Source organism: Gorilla gorilla, chromosome X (genome assembly GCF_029281585.2).
Source record: "Gorilla gorilla gorilla isolate KB3781 chromosome X, NHGRI_mGorGor1-v2.1_pri, whole genome shotgun sequence".
In the NCBI taxonomy this organism is placed as follows: Eukaryota; Metazoa; Chordata; class Mammalia; order Primates; family Hominidae; genus Gorilla; species Gorilla gorilla.
The window spans coordinates 162,227,662-162,240,774 of NC_073247.2; the positions used below are offsets into that span (position 1 = coordinate 162,227,662).

The following is a 13,113-nucleotide window of genomic DNA, read 5'->3' on the forward strand; positions in this document are numbered from 1 at the left end:
TTGTTGAAAAGATGTCCTCTCCCCATTGAATGGTCTTGGCACCTTTGTCTGAAAATCATTTGACCATATATTTTAAGGTTTCTGTCTGGTCTCTTTATTCTATCCCATTGGTATAAATGTCTGTCTTTATGCCAGTATCACACTATTTTGATTACTATAGGTTTGTAATGTTTTGAAATCAGGAAACATGAGATCTCCAACTTCATTCTTCTTTTTCAAGATTGTTTTGGCTATTTGGGGCCCCTTGATTTTCATGTGAATTTTATGATGTATTTTTCTAGTCTAAAAATAAAATATCTCTGCTGTTGAGATTTTGATAGTGATTACATTGAATTTGTGGATCACTTTGGAATGTATTTACATGTTAACAATATTGAGTCTTCTAATCCCTGAACACAGCTGTCTTTCCATTTATTTGTGTCTAATTTATTTTAGCAATATTTTGCAGTTTTCATTGTAAAAGTCTTTTGCCTCCTTGGTTAAGTTTATTCCTATTTTATTCATTTTAATTAATCTTAAATAACACAATTTCGTTCAGGTTCAGCAAATATTTGCTGACATTCAGTTTTGTTTTTGTTTTTGTTTTTTGAGGCAGTCTCACTCTGTCACTCAGGCTGGAGTGCGGTGGTGCAATCTCGGCTCACGGCAGCCTCTACCTCCTGGGTTCAAGCAATTCTCCTGCCTCAGCCTCCCAAGTAGCTGGGATTACAGGCACCTGCCACCACACCTGGCTAATGTTTGTATTTTTAGTGGAGACGAGGTTTCACCATGTTGGTCAGACTGGTCTCAAACCTCAAGTGGGACCTCAACTGATCCACCTACCTTGGTCTCCTAAAGTGTTGGGATTACAGGCATGAGCCGCTGTACCCGACCTCAGGTTTTTTTAATCTTTTATTTTTTCCCTTCTCATATATTCTCTCTTGGTTTTAATCTTGGGTCTACAAATCTGTGTTTGAGAAGTAGCATACTACACACCTCAACATGAATCAGGCCCTTCAAATAAAAGATAAAGCTCTTTTTAAAAAGCCTGTTTTGAGTAAAACACACTTGACTGTATCGTGAAACATTTCCTCATAGGGCTTACTTTCTTAAAAGTTATTTAGTGTAACAACTGAGGTTTCTTTTATTTTTATTTTTATCTTATTTAAGTCTTTGTAATTGGGGGTAGAAGGAGAGGATCTTGTGAGTTGGGTTTAGTTTTATTTGTGATCTGACTGGGGCAATTTTGTCATGGTGTTGCCTGTGGACTAGACTTCAAAGTCCTCGGTGAATACCCTATATGTGCCTAGCGATGAAGGAAGCAAACAGGACTGGCACTTGGAAACATTGTGATGTCATGACCATAAGCCCTTTGTGCTGGCCCCGGTGTCCAAGAAGCCCTGAGACAAAGAACCTGGGTTTCTCTCTGTATGTGTTTTCATGTCCCATTACTTGGCTCAAACTTCCATCTAGCACCTGGCAAAATAGAACCTGCTGACCAGCGGGGCCTCCTCAAGGAGGCTCCAACTTAACATTGAGTTCTGTGAGAAAGTGGAAGCAAAATACCAGTGAGAAGCAATAGCAGTCTCGTCTGCCCAGGAGCAGAGTGTACAGGTTGGCTTTCACGGTCTCCTGGAGCCCCACTGCACATGTGCCTGCAGATCACTGGCAGCTCCCAGAGAGAAGCTGGGGGAAGCTTCTGATCCCTGGGGCCCACAAGGGTAATGCTGTCTCTGTCTGGGACGTAGATCCCAGGCCTCCTGCATCCAGGTAAGCTCTCTCTGTCCTGCCCCCATTAGGCTGGGCTCTGTCTTCTCCTGCTTCGGGAATGATAGAAATGTTCTATTTCTTGATTGTGATGGTGAACAGACTGGGTAGCACATCCTTGTTATTTTCAGTGCAAGCATCACCACTCTCTCCCCTTCAAGACCCCAGTCCTCTTAGAAAACAACCAACCCACCAACCAACCAAAAAGAGACAATTCTGGGCAGCCTTATGAATCTTAACTGAGGCTATGTCTTCTTGTCTTCTTCCCATGCTTAAATCTCAGCTTTTTTTTTTTTTTTGAGACAGAGTCTTGCTTTGTCACCCAGGCTGGAGTGCAGTGGAGTGATCTTGGCTCACTGCAACCTCTGCCTTCAGGGTTCAAGCGATTCTCCTGACTCAGTCTCCTGAGTAGCTGGGACTACAGGCGCGTGCCACCACACCTGGCTAATTTTTGTATTTTTAGTAGAGACGGGGTTTCACCATGTTGGTCAGGCTGGTCTTGAACTCCCGACCTCGTGATCTGTTTGCCTCGGCCTCCCAAAGTGCTGGGATTAAATCTCAGCTTTATTGGGCCGGGCACAATGGCTCATGCCTGTAATCCCAGCACTTTGGGAGGCTGTGGCAGGTGGATCACCTGAGGTCAGGAGTTCAAGACCAGCCTGGCCAACATGGTGAAACCCCGTCTCTACTAAAAATACAAAAATTAGCTGGGCGTGATGGTGCACGCCTGTAATCCCAGCTACTCAGGAAGCTGAGGCAGGAGACTCACTTGAACCTGGAAGGCAAAGGTTGCAGTGAGCCAAGATTGTGCCACTGCACTCCAACCTGGACGGCAGAGTAAAACTCTGTCTCAAAACAAACAAACAAAAAAAACAAACTCAGCTTTACCGAAGTATAACTTATCTGCAGTGAAATTCGCCCATCTCATGTTTATAGTATAATGATTTGGGGCAATTGTATATGGTTTCATGATCGTGTCAACAATCAAGACATAGAACATTTCTATCAATCACCCCCAAAACTTTCCTCTTGCCTCTTTGGAGTCAATCCCCCACCCACCTCTAGGCTGACCTCTGGCCCCTGTCAACCGTAAATCTGCTTTCTATCATTATTGTTTTGCCTTTTCCAAAATGTAATATAAATGGAATCATGCAGTATATAATATTTTGTGTACAGTTTATTTCATTTAGCATGATATTTTTGAGATTCATTCAAGTTGTAGCATATATCAATAGTTCTTCCTTTTTATTGCTGAGTAATATTCCATTGGGTGCATATATCACCATTGGCTTAGCTATGGGTTTAATCAGTGGGGATTTTAGATGCTTACATTCTTTTACTATTTATTATTATTATTATTATTATTATTATTATTTTGAGAGGAGTCTCACTCTGTCACCAGGCTGGAGTGCAGTGGCACGATCTCGGCTCACTGCAACCTCCGCCTCCCGGGTTCAAGCGATTCTCCTGCCTCAGCTTCCTGAGTAGCTGGGATTACAGGTGCACGCCACCAAGCCCGGCTATTTTTTGTATTTTTAGTAGAGACGGGGTTTCACCATGTTGGCCAGGATGGTCTCGATCTCTTGACCTTGTGATTCCACCCACCTCGGCCTCCCAAAGTGCTGGGATTAGAGGCGTGAACCACCGTGCCCAGCTTTTGACTATTATTTTTGAAAGGCTGCTGTGAATATTTGAATACAAGTCTTTTTGTGAACGTATGTTTCCATATATCTTGGATAAATACCTAGGAATAGTATTGCTCGGCCATGTGTACATTTACCTTTATAATTCACTGCCAAACCATTTTCCAAAGGGGCTGCACTATCCTGCTGAGGCTGCTTTTTAAATACAGACTGGGGTTGGGGAGGAGGAGGTAGGCAGAGCTGCTTTGCAGTTCTCCTAGAATCAGAAGTTAGACCTGGCATTCACGTGCTTCACAACAAGCTTATGAAGGAGTTAATGAATAAAACCCGTTTCACAGATGAGGAAGTAGAGGTTTGGAGAGATGTACTTGCCCGAAGTCACACACCTAACAAATGGAAGAGCTAGGATTTAAACCCTGGAACCTTTGTGTCAGTGTGCAGGGGCTTACCCCCTATCCTCTCCCATCTCTCTCCCCAGTGATCATCATGGCAACTTGGGAATTCTGCTGCCTTGACACTCTATACATCACATTTACATCTATCCTCAAGGGGACACAACGACCCTGGGAGGTGGCATTCAACCCCTTTTTTTCAGAGGAAGCAGTTAATGATCAGAGAGGTGAAGTGACTTTCCCAAGGCCAACAGCTTGCCTATAGAATTTCTGGGACCTGAATCAGGTTTCCTAGTTCCAAGTGCTTTCTGCTAGAGCATGGTAACCCACAGCTACATTTAAAATTTTTCATTCCTAATTTTCTTTTTCTTCAGCCTTCTCTTTCCTCAGTAAGAATGCCCCTCCCTTTCCTCCACCTTCCCCTGCCTCAGGCCCAATACATTGAACCAGGTAGGAATAAGCTGAGGCAGGAGTGGGGACTGGGGAGATCAGAGCATAGAGGCCAAGGGAGAAGTAGCAGGAAACAGGCCATTTCCTCGCTCGGGCCTGCTTCTTATCTAGGAGGTGAGAGGCCAGAGGTGGAGGTAAGGGATGAAGCCAACCAGATCCAGAGTGCAGGCTCCTCCTGGTGCTGCCTAGCCCACCTCCCCCAACTGCAGAGAACAAGATGAAGCCTCTGAAGGTAGGAGGTGCCTCCAGCCCTCCAGCCTGTGCCTTAGCAAAAGCGGGAGGACTCTGGGGGAGAGGGGCGGAAACAGGTGTAGGCTGTGCTACTCAGAAGGGTTGTGGAAGAAGCAGCCTGAGGTCGCATCTATCGCCCCCTCCTCTCTATTGTCCTGGAGCCCTGGAGAGGGAGGCCAGCCATCTTCTCACAGGCCTCCTGCATGTGGGGGGGGGGGTGTATGTGTGCAAAATGCAGGGAAGCCTGAAGATTCCTCCACACACACACACACACACACACACACACACACACACACACTGAAATGTGAGTGCAGCCCCAGCCTGGAAGAGGGCAGGCTCAGTCAAGAATACAGCGATGTCACCAAGGGCAAGGCGGTAACCCCTCCATAGTGTACAACCTTGTTTGTTTGTTTGTTTTTTTGAGATGGAATCTCGCTCTGTCACCCAGGCTGAAGTGTAGTGGCGCGATCTCAGCTCACTGCAACCTTCACCACCCGGGTTCAAGTAATTCTCCTGCCTCAGCCTCCCGAGTAGCTGGGATTACAGGCACCCACCACCACGCCTGGCTAATTTTTTTGTATTTTTAGTAGAGACGGGGTTTCACCATGTTGGCCCGGTTGGTTGCGAACTCCTGACCTCAAGTGATCCGCCCGCCTCGGCCTCCCAAGGTGCTGGGATCACAGGCCTGAGCCACCACGCCCAGCCCATAGTGTACAACCTTTACAGTTTTCAAAGTGCTTCCTCATCTGTTGCCTCATTCGATCTCTGCACTTACACCGCGAGACAGGCACGGCAGGGGTTACTCTCTCCATTTCACAGGCCAAAGGCTAATCTCTACTGGCCCTTTCTGGTTGAATTGCATCTTTCTAGAGGTGGGGCTGGGCTGGGGCTGGACCCTGGAAAAATCTTCAGGAATTACCTCCTTAGGATGAGACCATCCCTGCTCTGCACCTTCCCCACCTTCCAACCCCCAGCTCCTCCCAGCTCCAGCAAAAAGCTTTGGCCTCATCTTGGGACACTTAACCAGGCCTATTATATGCAAGGTATCCCAGGCAGCTGCTGCCCTCCCTCCACCCATCCCCATTTTCCTCTATCCCTCTGCCCTAAGATTCACAGATACCAGGAATCCAGAGTTATTCAGCAGCCCACCAGGGAGCCTCTCTAGCATGCAAATTTACTGAGCGTGCTTTGAAATTCAGCACAAAAGTGAATGAGATTCAAAGGAGTTCATAGCCTGGGGAGGGGAGTTGGCAGAGCAGACGTGTAAGCAAATGATGACATCAGTACAACAAGAAGGGCTGGGTGGGGGACAATTCTAATTGTGCGGGGGCCCAGGAGCAGCTGCTATTCTGCTGTCTTTCCAGGAGTTTGGCAAATCCAGGAGAGAGGACCAAGTGGAAAGGGCTGGAGGAAAGAAAAAACCCAGTGCATCAAGTTCCCTGGGACTAGGCCAGAGCTTGGGGTGAAGAGCAAAAAGAGGCACACTGGGAGAAGTGGCTAAAGAGTGGGTTGGGTTGGATTCTGGATGGCTTTGTTACCCATCTAAGAAGTCTAGACTCTTCAATAAAGCATATATATATGCATATATAAATAATTATATATGAATATATGTGTATATATGTGTGACTATGTAGAAACACACGTACACATATACACTGGTATCAGGTAAAATGCTGTTTTTAGATGCTGGAGAACTAACACATACAAGAGAAAAAAAAACAGGTCATGATAAAGTCATCCTATTTACTCGAACTGCTCATGTATAAGTATTATGCAGTACAAAGAATATTATGCTCATTTTTCTATGTGCCAGGTTGTCTTTTCTTTTTTTAATTTTTTTGACACGGAGTCTCGCTTTGTCACACAGGCTGGAGTGCAGTGGTGCCCTCTCAGCTCACTGCAACCCTCCCGGGTTCAAGCGATTCTCTTGCCTCAGCTTCCCGAGGAGCTGGGATTACAGACACCTGCCACCACGCCTGGATAATTTTTGTATTTTTAGTAGAGACGAGGTTTCACCATGTCGTCCAGGCTGGTCTCGAACTCCCGACCTCAGGTGATCCGCCTGCGTCGGCCTCCCAAAGTGCTGGGATTACAGGCGTGAGCCACCGCGCCCGGCCCAGATTGTTTGTTTTATTTGATTACACAATGAATTCTCTTCTTGAAGTTTGCCTTTCTTCTCTTTTTCCTGTCCCTTTCTTTTTACTGTATCAATAGTTGTCTGACCCAAACCTCAACAAGTAGAAGGAATTTTGGACTGAAATGTTTCCGTTCACTAAGTCTCAATTGCATTCTTGGAAAGGTGCTGGCACAGCTGAGGGACACCCCAGCTGTTAGTTGAGTTTGTGAATTGTAGATCCTGCTCCAGTCAGTGAAATTTCTTTTTCCCTTATACTATCTCAACTTTACGCAGCCAACCCTGTGTACCCAATAATAGCTCAATTTAGTGGCATCCGCTAAAGTCTTGTGTAGAGAAGTTTTCCCTCTGGATTTCCCCTTTACTGAAGAAAAATGGGGAGACCCAGACAAGGGTCCCGGGACTACGCTTCCCAGCCGCCTCCGCCCGGCGCCCAGTCCAACTTCCCTTACAGGGATGGCCCCTGGCATCTTGGCCCCGCCCATCCCCAGCACCATATTGCGAACTACAATTCCCAGCTGCCTCCATGCGTCGGACCCTTCAAAATGGGCTTCCCAGCAGCCTCTCGGGCGAAGAGCCCCGCCCTTCGGAGCTGCTCCCCAGGTCGACCCGGCGCACTCTTCCTGCCCCCTGCCCCGTCACGTGATGCAGTCCCGCCAACCGGCACGGGGAGGAGGGCAGCGGGCGGTGGCCGGGGGCGGGCAGGCCGTGGGGGGCGGACCCCAGAGGGGGCGGAGCAGGGCCCGGCAGCCGAGCAGCCTGGCAACGGCGGTGGCGCCCGGAGCCCGAGGTGGGTGCGCGCTCACGGCTGGCCTGGCTCGGAGCCGGGCACTGCGGGGGCCCGTGGTGAGGGGATCGGGAGGAGGAAGTTGGGACTCCTTGGGCCAGCGGGTCGCGCGGGGCCTTGCCGCACCGTCAGGGTTGGGTGGGGGTTTCGTCCAAGCGCCGTCGCTGTCCCCGCGGGGCAGGGCTGAGGCCAGGGAGCAGCAGGCAGGTACCTCCGGCTTCCTCCCGTTCTCCCCGCCCAAGGTGGCCGGCCGGCGGCGGGCGAAGGTCGGGACGGGGGTAGGGGTTGGCTGGCCGTGGAGCTGGGGGCGGACGTCTCAGCCACTGCCTGGACTTTGCTTCCCTGTCCCGGGGCGGTGAGTGGGCCGGCCGTCCGCCCTGCCTCCCCGGCGACGCTCCGCGACTGGTCCTCGCCTTGGCCCTCCGCACGGAGCGGGCGTCCGCCGCATCCCCGGTGGGCCCTGCGGAGCGGCCGCAGCCCGGCACTGGCCGCGAAGCCTCGATGGCCGCTCTCGGCCAGTGTTTCTGTGTCATACACGAGAGGTTTATCTGCTTTTGCAACAGTTGAGGGAAGATCTTAGAGGGAACGGTTAGTTCCCTGATACGCAGTCGGAAGTATGTACAGGCACGAGCAAGCGCCCGTGGCCGGGTTGCCTCCCTTAACTGTCTTTTGCTGCGCTCAGGAAGTGAAAACTAATTTTAGTATTTGCCTAAGCAAGTAAGAAGTGAATCTGCTGCAAAAATTATATTAGAGCTTTATAGACGCACGCATCGTTTGAGGCGAAGTGGGTTGCGACTGGTTTTGAAACAGATACACCAGATCTTCACGAGAATAAAATTATAGCATTTTAGAATTGACTGGCACCCTGAAGTTTTACATTGTTCATTTGTTTCCTGGATGGGGGAACTGAGGCCCAGAGAGGGTAACTAATATGTCCCGGGCTTCAGGGCAACTTAATGGCAAAGCTAATATCACAAGCCAGCTCTTTGGGGGTATCTTGGTGTCTGTCTAGTCTGGATTCTTTTTACCACAGCTCAGTATTATTCCTTGTGAAATAAGCACCTTAGAGTCTTGAGACTCTAAGCAATTTTGCTAGACTGCAAACCATTTTGAATTTCCTTCAAAATCGGTTTACCAACCAAATAAGACAATCAGGCCTGTTACTTTGCAGACGCGTTTGCCTTCATCCAACATATATATTGGGCACGATCATGTATTCACCAGATTTGATTCTGAATGGCTTTTGGCTGCTTCACAAAATCAAATCTACTTTTCAGAGATTCCACACCATGGGGGAGATTTGAACCAGTGGTGCTGCCTGCAGCACCAGTGTATAGTAGCCTCCCAGGTGCTTGAGGGTGGATAACATTCACGGGGGGCTTGTAGATTCTAGTGTAGTTAGTAAATGATTGGTCTCTTAAAGTTCTAACTACATTTATTAAGTTGTCGATGGTTTCATTCATTCGTCAAACACAAGAATGCCAACGGTGGGCACTGGGAAGACAGCAAAGAGCCCCACTGCTGAGGTCCCTGCCTTATAGAGTTTATATGTGGGGAGGCACACAATAAAAAAATAAACAATGATATATTTTCTGGCAGAGATGAACGCTATGAGAAAAAATAGAGCTCTGAAACCTTACAATGGCAGTAAAACAGGCTGGCATGATTGAGAATGACTTGGGCATTACTTTGAATTTCTAGTTTTAGATTGCCAGCTGCTGCTCCATTAAAGGAAAGAAATCCAAAAGTAAATCTCTAAATCAAAGAGATTTTTTGGAGTCATCATTTCTCCAATGAGTGTCTTTTAGATGGTAAGCTCATCCCAGCCTCATTTTTACTCACATTTCCCCCCCCCCTTACATGCAAACAGTAAGTGATTTCAAATACCTAGAGAGGTATTTTTCAAATCCTTTGCTGTTTTCGTAGTTAGATAGCTCACTGTAGCTACAGAAAGCTCTACTGAGGTCAATATTGGTTGTTGATTTCATGCCAGTGTCTGCTGGACTCTCAGGCTACCTTGCACAAGGGTTTCTCTTCCTGTGCAATGGTTTGTACTGTGAACCTCTTATCTGAAATGATCATCAGTCCTTGTGTGGTTTGTAAAGAAACTAGTTCATTTTGAAATAGCTCAAGAGAAAAGAAGCACTCATTCTTAGGAACAAGAGTGCTCACTAATAAAATGGCATTAATGAGAGTTGACTGTAAAAGCTCATCTGTTTAATACCTTCTAAGTTCTCTCATATTCTGTATGTTCAATGGCTTCAAAGCAAAATTTTAAACTTTTACAGGTCTGAAAAATAATTAAAGTTACAAAAAATACTTTAATATTTTTTGTTCCAAAATGAGAGGCAGATTAACAAAATGTAGTTACTTAGAAACCACTGAAAACACATGGTTCTTGCTCTTATTGAGGGCTCCAAAATAAAGAGAAAAGTGGAGACTCTTCAACGATTAATAGGTGACATTTTAAAGGGGTAACCAGAGGATTTCAAAGGCTGGAGTTTCTCATTTCTAAAGTTTATTCGATTTTGTAACAGCATAATACATTGTTTTCATTATTCTTTAGTAATTTTCCTTTCCTGTTTTTGACCTCTTTGAAGTTCTGCTTTCATTATTTTCTAGTTTTCTAGTTCTTTATTTCCTTTTTAGCAGATGTGGGGGATAGGGACCGTCATTTGCCTAGAAGATTTTGACTCTGGATTGGGCAGGCTGCCCCAATTTGAATCCTGGACCTAATATTATCTGTGTGACTTTAGGCAAGGTACTTAACTCTGTGCTTTAGTTTCCTTATCTGTCAAATGAAAATAATAATAGTACCTTTCTCAAAGGGTTGCTGGAGGGACTGAGTGAATAATCTATGCTAAGTGCTTAGAAAAGTGCCTTGCATGTAGTAGACACTAAAGAAAAGCTGTTATTGACTTGGACGATATGGAACTCTTTTGTTTTTAAGAAAAAACATTATTCTAGCTATGTCTTAATAAACTTTTGGAATCCAGTAGTTTGCTTTTCTCGACATTTCTCTGCATTTCCTTGTTGGCACGAGCTTTTGGTTCCAGGTGACGCTGGCAGCAGTGTCCTCAGTTCTTGCAGTGCTATATTCCCTTTACCATTTGGACTTAGAAATTTCTTGAGGCCAAATTTTGTTGCTACAAACAATAATAGAGCAAGAGAGGCCTTCTTCTAGTTTATCTGCCTTGAAAGTGAGAGTGTATCAGGAGACCCAGTAGGAGTTACTGAGTTAGGTCCCGTTGTCATCGTGTAGTTGGGGGAAGATTTTTCATTGGAAATCTTTGCAGTGTATTTTTCCACTGTGAGTACCACGACAGTCTCATCTTTTTCTTTTTAAGAATGTGGAGGCATCTCTTTAGATAATTGGCATCGTGTACTACTAGTGCTTTCTATTTCTACCAGAGGAACTATGGTAAATGAGCCTTTTGTTTGTGTGAGGTGGTAGAAAGCTTCCTGCATTTGGATTCCAGAAGCTCAGTTCAGGTCCCAGTTCTCTTCCTTAATTCTGTGTCACTGGACAAGTCATTTAACCTTGCTGCTAGTGGCTCTTCCATCTGTAAGATAGAGCTAATAAAACCTGCCCTGCCAAGTTTCCAGAGTTCGTCAGAGAATCAAATGTGCCTCAGAGCCCTTTGTAAAGTGTGCAGCATTATTATTATTGCATGAATGTGTTGTATAAGCAGTTGCTATTTGGAGAACTGGTATAAGAGGGCAGTTGTCCTTCCTGTTCTTGGACTGTCTTCCCTGTGGCTGTAGGTGTGGCCTCTCTGCCTCAATCTCCCTCTTCTGTCATCATTAAAATATGCAGGTATTTATATTGCCTCTTTCATAGGGGCCTGATGTCACTGGTATACCATAACAAGTTTTTGTTTTGTGTATTCCTAAAATGGTAGTAGTGTATAACCAACAATCACAGGGTGACAGCAAGGCAAGCTCAGCCTCAGGGAATGTTGCCTCCCTCTCCCAAGTGTCTCAGAATGGAAGACTTTCTCTTTTCCAACCGAGACCTGACCGCGGCTCCTGAGTCCATACTAGACTGGATGCTTGTGCTTCTGGGGTTAGAATAAAAAGCGATCCAGGCTCTGGTGGAAGAGATCGTTGATAGCTCCCCAGGTCTGTACCATCCTCCTTGCTGGAACAGGGCGGGCTCCTGAGTGATAGGGCGGGCGCCTGAGCGGCCTTTTCTCGTTAAAGTTGTTTCTCAGTATCTTGAAATGTCTCTATAAGTTGCACTTTGCAATGAATTTCATGTACTTGTATTAGTTTAGTATTGCTGTTCCTTGACTGTTTGTCTTAATAGGTAACTCCTACATATTTCAGTATGTTTTTCATTTTCTATGATTGTAATAAAAAGGGCGAGGTTGGAGATATTTTTTCTGATTGTCTGAAACCTAAGATGGTCCTATACACACAGTAGACATTTAGTAAACATTATTTAACTTGAACTAGACAAAGGAGGCCAGCTTAGAATTGTTCACACATGATCATTGTAACCAATTCTGTTGCATATCTAGAGATCATGCTCCCTGTCTGCCAGATGAAATGGAGCTCATGCTTAACCTTTCTTGCCGTGGTCAAATAGCAAATGAGAAAGTTCTTTGAATCAGTCATTGTCTTGCCACCCTTTTCTTCTCAGCTTCTTGATTTTTGAACTCTTGGCATGAGCAGTTTGAGTACAGATTAGTTTTTGCTTTGCTTGCTAGTATGTTTGGGGTGGGAAGTTGAAGGGGGAATAATTGAAAGTAAAAATAAAAGTTGTTTGTAACTCATTCAGCTCTTCTCCCCTTGCCTCCAAACCCTGACAGCACACAGCAATGCCCTTTCTTTAGCATGTGATAATGGTTATATTTTGATAGCATGTCCTTGAACTTTTTTGTGAGAAGGAAGCATTGTTTATTTCCCAGAGCCTTTTGCTTGGAATGTAATGGATTGCTACATCAGTTATCCTTTCCCCTTCTTGGGAGATGTAGAGGCAGAGGTGGGTTATAAGGTAGATTCTTAGCATCAGGTGGTGGTGCTTTAAATTCCCTTATATGACTTTTAAATTGCTTTATGGCCCTGAGACAACTTAGGTGGGGATTTAGGAGAATAGGTACTATGCTGGAATCCAGCAGGCCTGGAATTGGCCCAAGCTGTTTTACTGAAATAAGAAATGTACCTGCCTGCACAGCAGTGACACTTGGCCATGACATGAAATACTGTTTGTGGATAACAGTAAGAAGGAAAGTTTGCACTTGGTTTCAGTGAGACCCCAGGAGGGCGCTGCGGTTAACGGGTTATGTGACTAGGAGGATATGAGAAACCCCAGCCAGTATTCCATTTTGAGTTTCCTGGTTCTGAGGTGTTCCTTGCCCATGTCAGTGGTTCTGGATCTGGGAGAGAAAGCACAGGTCCCTACTGCCCTAACAAAGGGAGGACTGACCGTTGGTGCTGGCCCCCACCTCTTTGAATCCCTTGCTTGGAGAGAGAACTGATTTTTTCAAAGTGGAAGCTGAGTCTAACTCTGCTGGACATGTCCTTCCTTCACTATATCAACTCTAATAATCTCTCCAGAGATTCCCATTATGCCTATGGCATGAAACAGGTTTTTCTTATTGATGGGGATTGCCCTTGCTCCCCGGGAGCTGGTGAAACAGGCAGAATTTCAAGGCCCATCCTCACCCACTGAGACCCACCAGCGACTCCTTAAGCTGAATGTGAATTTTAATGAGGCCCCCAGGT

General features: G+C 46.0%; 1 protein-coding gene across 2 annotated transcripts in view; it reads left to right on the forward strand.

Annotated features, from left to right (window-relative positions):
• Positions 1-7,294: 7,294 nt before the first annotated feature.
• MTM1 (myotubularin 1) overlaps positions 7,295-13,113 on the forward strand; it is a 106,269-nt gene continuing 100,450 nt past the window's right edge. The window contains exon 1 of one of the 2 annotated variants that reach the window (XM_004065006.3): positions 7,295-7,386. The gene's annotated coding sequence lies outside the window, so the exon portion shown is untranslated. The remainder of the gene's footprint in view (positions 7,387-13,113) is intronic. The other variant, XM_055376072.2, reaches the window with a different exon arrangement.